This window comes from Malania oleifera, chromosome 1 (assembly GCF_029873635.1).
Source record: "Malania oleifera isolate guangnan ecotype guangnan chromosome 1, ASM2987363v1, whole genome shotgun sequence".
NCBI lineage: Eukaryota > Viridiplantae > Streptophyta > Magnoliopsida > Santalales > Ximeniaceae > Malania > Malania oleifera.
In genome coordinates, this window is record NC_080417.1 from 28,449,248 (window position 1) to 28,455,368 (window position 6,121).

Here is a 6,121-nt window from a genome sequence, read left to right on the forward strand (position 1 = left end):
TGAAACAAACCTTCTCATTATTGTGAGCTCTTAGTAAAGATCAGTCTGTTATCCCTAAAGTAGCTTTTATCCGTTGAGTGATGACCCTACCATTCGGCACCGTTAGATCTCAACATGCCATATAGGAGATGAATCTGTTTGATGAAGTTTAATTTCTCTCTAACTTAGATTTTAATTTTTTATGTGATGACAATTGAATTTGCATCAAAGAAGTGGTCTTGATAAGTATTGGAGGAATTTAAATTGTCTAGAAAATTTAAGCTAAAAGGGCACTTGGACAAAATATTTGAAAGATCATTTGAAAAATAACTTTGGGGGTGCTATTTAGTATTATCACCAAAAATCATAAAAATAAAACTTAGAAATATAAATTAGAAATTAAAAACACAAAATAAAAGTTTAAAACTAGTTTTATATATGGTTTAGGTTTTTGAAAACTAACAAAAATACTAGAAACGTGATCGAACAAAGATTTATTTCATCCTAGAATCATATAATAATTAAAAGTTTGACAAAAATAAAATATAAAAAATTACAAATTGAAAATATTAGATCAAAAATAGAAGTTATTAGAATTCTTTTCTTGCCTTATTATATTTTAAAAATCACTTTTTAGTGTTACAATCTCTTAGTATTACTTTAATGTTGGTTCTCTTATCTTCAATTGCATATTTTCTTTTTGTTTAGGGCAGATTTGTGTTATGATATTTTAATTTCTTTTGAAGTTCTTTGAATTGTGTTTTTCACTTTAATTTTATTGATTTTTATGTGGTAATTGGCATCATTTTTTTGGTTAACCAATTGACATTAAAGTGTAAAGAGAAAAAATTCTTTATAAGAACTAGTCCATAAGTTCATTAAGTATTTTCGAATTTTGATTTAGTTGTGTAATTGAATATTCAAGTTTGTAGATGTTTACAACTTAAAAGTATGTGAAAAAAATATTTCAAATATAGAGAAAATGATCGCATGAATCTCGAAATTCGAGTGTATATAAAATGATGTTATTAAAATTTAGTGATTTGACACATAAAATTATGTTTAGTACATAGCGTGATGCCTTTGCTAGTTATATATAAAAGTAGTGTTAGCTTTGGTGCAATTTAAGAGAAGGGGGGGGGGTGAATTGGTATTTTTTAAAAATTTGTTTCCTAGGTCAGTCCACTAATCTAGTAACAGTATTACGCAACTTAGGGGCAATCTAAGTGTGTATGAAATTGTAGATATGATATATTAATCAAATTCAGTACATGCACTACAATTTAAGTATTTCTCAATAAGATACAATACTGTGTCAATTAGATACGCAGTATATTCAGTAGGAGAATTAAATTAAGCACAAAAAAGAATATAATGCAGGAAATGTAAATGTGACACCAAATATGATATCGGGGTTCGGCCAATCCTTCCTACGTCCCCGCCTTGGCACACCCGCACAAGGATTACATTATAGCTCACTTAACGGGTGGAGCAACATCTAAACAATTAGGTCAATTAGCACAGGGCTGACCTTAACCTTTACAAATTCTCCTTGTGGGGCGGAAAAGACCCTAACAATCCTTATGGGTTGGATTACCGCCCCCTCAGGCCATGCTTGGAATACAACTGATTTCACAATAAAAACAGGATACAATGATTATGCTTCTCAATCAAGCAGATTTGTACCAATGATAATCAATCAACCACACATCAACATTATAGGAATTGTAAGTTGAGTGATGTAATTTTATACAAGCAAATACTCAGTAAAGTATAATCACAAATATGCTCAAGAGTGTTTTAACAAGCTATTTCTTTGAAACATAATATAACAAATCTCAATAATGGATTAGGGTTTCAAAGATGCTAATCAACACATTCAAACCAACTCAAAATATTTTTCTCAATGAAATAAGCACAAGAGTTGTTTGAAAAAATTATAACTTGTAAAATATTTTGCACACAAAAAATATAATTATAAGAATCTTACAATGACAATGCAAAGACCCACAACCTATTGAATTTATCCCAACACTACATTTATCAAATAAAAATCTGTAGAAAAACTCTTTGCTTGACTCGCCAAAAATAAATAATAATTAATCAAGCAAGCAATGAGAGTATTAGAAATCTCTAATAAGCACTAGCACAATAAAGGAACTCTCAAAATGCTAAGGTTTATCAAGAGAATGAAGGTATGAGAGTATTTGAAAGTATTATAGGGAAAATAGGATTTTGAGTTTGAGAGAATTTCTTACGAATGATTTTTGCTAATCTGTTTCTAATCCACCCAAATGAGGCCCTATATATAGACAAAGGCCAAAATACAACCGTTTAGGACATGTAGGGTATTATTAGGAATGTTTTAAAACACATTAGAAAAATTAACCCTGTTTAAAGCATTTTAACCTTGGTAAATAATTTGCAACCCGAGAAGTTTCGGGTGATTGAACTTTAGTTCGGTCGCCTGAATAGACTCAGCTCAAAAATCCATTTTTAATGGTTTAGGTGCCCAACTTCAATCTCGGTTGGCTGAATAAAAGTCAGAATCTTTCTATCCATGGTTCAAGTGCTCGGGTCTAAGTTCGATTACCCAAATACAGGTCTTCAGTCGCTCGAGGCTTATTTTGAACTAAAATGTTTGGCAGCCCGAGTTGGTGAAAAGTGTCCTTTTAAGGGTTTGGTTGCCCGAGGGAGATATGATCATTTTTGGTTCGGTCATCCGAAACTAGGTCAACCTGCTGACTTTCCAGTGGTTCGAGCGCCCGAGGTGTTTTGAACACCACAGGTTTGGTCGCCCGACCTCTCACATGATTTTTATTTTAAGTCCAGTTTGTCTCAATTTTGATCCCCTGGTTTGTAAATGATAATGAAGACTTATTTGTGCATAAGTGTTGGGACCTAAAGTCTCACTAAGGTCTACCGATCTTACCATATATCCTATATGTCTGATATGCAGATAATTATTATAAGACATTTTTCTCCTAATTACTATTATAGACTCGCATTACATAAATGAATTACAATCATATAAATAGTCTTTAGGGTGTTCATGCTTTGCTTTCATGTGTCATTACTTGATCTGATAATATAAACCTGCACATACACTTGAAAGTCATTAAATACCAAGAGTATTTGTCATAATCAAAATAAGGTATGACCCATAAGGTTAACAAGTAGAACAACCGACTCATTTTAATCTCCACATCCTAGTTCTAAATTTTAATAAATTTGAATTAAAAAATTACAAAAACCAATCAAAAATTGCTTTATATAAATAAATAAATGAATAATATATGTATTATAATGACCAACACAATTTAACATACATACTTAATGGGCTCTTTAAAAAAAACCCATACATTAAATATATGGATGGACGCAAAGAAATTACATGCTTTGTTTAGAAGCAATCCTAAATTAGTTAATTTAATTTTTAATCTTCACAATTTCATACATTCTAGAAATATTAATAGATATACTGGGTGTATACACTTGATATATCTAATGATTTCTCTGTACTCTAAGGTATGTGCAAGTGTAATAAATACGTATTTACTAATTTATTTAGACATTAAAATTACATGTTCCATTGCTATGGTCTTAGTGCTTTTTCAAAATTATGGACTAAATTTGGATTTGTTCATTTTTGAGTTTTGAAAAGAAACTTTAAATATGGAACATAATTAATAGGCTCTTTAAAAAACGAAAATACAAATTTTAAATATGCAAGTGGGTTGACACAACATTAATTGTATGCTTTGTTTAGAAATTATCCTAAATTGGTTGATTTAATCTTTAATCTTTAATCTTGACAATTTCATGTATGCTAGGGTACACACATATGTAATTAATACATATTGACTAATTTATTTATAAATTATTAGTCAAATTCATTGAGCAATTCTAGAATAAGGATAGCAAAAAAAAAAAAAAAAAAAAAAAGAAAGAAAGAAAGAAAAATTACGCAGTCCATTATTGTGCGGTCTTAGCACTCTTTTAGGATAATAAATTAAAGTTTGGTGCGATTGTCTTATGACTTTTGAATGTAGACTATTAAAATGGAAACAAAAATGAGTTACTTAAAATTGTTACAAAAATTATTTGCCTCCTTTGATAAATGAGTTATTATAAAGAAAATGCAAATTTTTTGTGTTTGATAAAAATATATTGAAATGCTTAAAATTATTTAAAATTTCTAGAATGGATATGTATCTCCACAAAATATAATTAATGCATTGATAATTTTTTAAATTTGCAAAAATTAAGGTTAAAATAATTTGTTGGAAAACCTACCTGTTGGCCTAACATGGTTTACTAATCTTATTTTGATGATAGCAAATCAAAGGTAATTTAACATGTTTTGGTGAAAGTGATGATACTTCAGGAATCAGGTTTTAAAATTCAAATTCAAGTAATCATGAAACTCATTGCAAGACTACATGAAAAGAAAATGAAAGTTTAAAGGACATGAAAGCATGAATTCCAAAGATGATTTGATGAAAGTTTAGATAATTGAAACTTAAAAGCAAGATGGACTCAACAAATGACAAGCATGAAGACTGCAAGCTTAGAATATGTTTAAGTCTTAAGAGAGTCTTTATGTAAGTATTTCATTCAAATGATGATATGGTTGGATTTGAGGCTAATTAGGAAAATCATTGACTTAGAGACCATATTTTGAAAAACCTCGAAAAATATTTTTCAAAAGTCATTAAATTACTTTGGGGAATATAAAAGAGCAAAAAGATTTTGGAAAAAAAAATGGGGAAAAAAAACAACAATTTTGTCTATCCAGGCGCCTGACTGTGATGGCCCAAGCGATTGATATGTACACAAAATGAATTTGGGAAAACCCAAGAAGGCCTAGGCGACTGACTCTTGACAGCCCAGTCGACTAATACCTTACTGCCTTTGAATTTTCTATGTGTTAAACTATCTAGGTGATTGACCCTTCGTAACCCAGTCGACTGACCCTTCGTAACCCAATCGACTGACTCTTCGAAAATTCAAAATTTAAAGTTAACGGGAAGTTTCCAAAATTGAGTTTTTAAAAATGTATTCGTTATGAAAACTTGGGAAACACTCCAAGTCACTTAGGAAACACAAAATTAACCTTTTTATATCTATAAATACCCCATAAGACAAAGTCATTGAATATTCCAAACAATACACAACAATCAAAGTTTTCTTGCTTACAATCCTTTCAAAGCTCTCTTACTCACATACTTGCTGAAGTTCTCTACTGAGTTTTTTTGTGAAATTCTCACAAATATCTGAGCGTATACTGAATTCTTTCCATCAAGAAAGAAGCTCACGGTGATATACTTCTAAAACTTCAAATTCTCTCTATTGTTATTTTGAATTGAAGTATATAGTTGTGCTTTATTGTTGTACTAATCAGCTTTTGTAGAGAGTGTCTTTGTACACCAAATTTGTTTTTGTTTTTGTAGATGGTTCAGGTTTTTGAATCGTTGTTGGACCGAGCGTAGGGTATCTCTTGGAGAGGAGGACTCTATCCTATTAAAGGAGAGATTGTAAAGGTTGATTCTACTTGTAAAGGAGTGTGTAAGGTTGCTCCTACCCGTAAATGAGTGGAATAGTGAATCCTTGGGTGTGTTGCCTATGGCGAGGACATAGGCGGGGATAGCTGAACCTCGTAAAATATTGGTGTTAATCTCTTCCCTACTTTCTTTAATTTTCTGCACATATATATACCGCGTGATTGTAAATTTAATATTTTACAAATCTATAAACTACGTGGATTGATTATTGTTGAAAATTAATTTGACTTTGGGACTGCAGAAATCGAAAGGGAGTACATTGGTTGATCAATACATATTGAGGAAACCGTAAGAGAGTTTGTTGATTGGTTAACACCCAAGACTTATTAATTCATTAAATAGCGAAACTCTTTAATATTGACAGTGCTTTGTTTAAATTCTGAGTTTTGGAAGTTTGGTTGGATTTTCTATCTTAAATCATATTGAGTAATCAAGCTTATATTGTTGATTGGATTGACATACTTAAAAAGCTGAATCTTGGAAGCAATTGCAGAAATTGTTATATTGTTTCATATTGTGAAACTTATCTTGGTTGATTGAATCAGGTTAATTGGGCGTTGGTTTAAATTTTTAGAAGA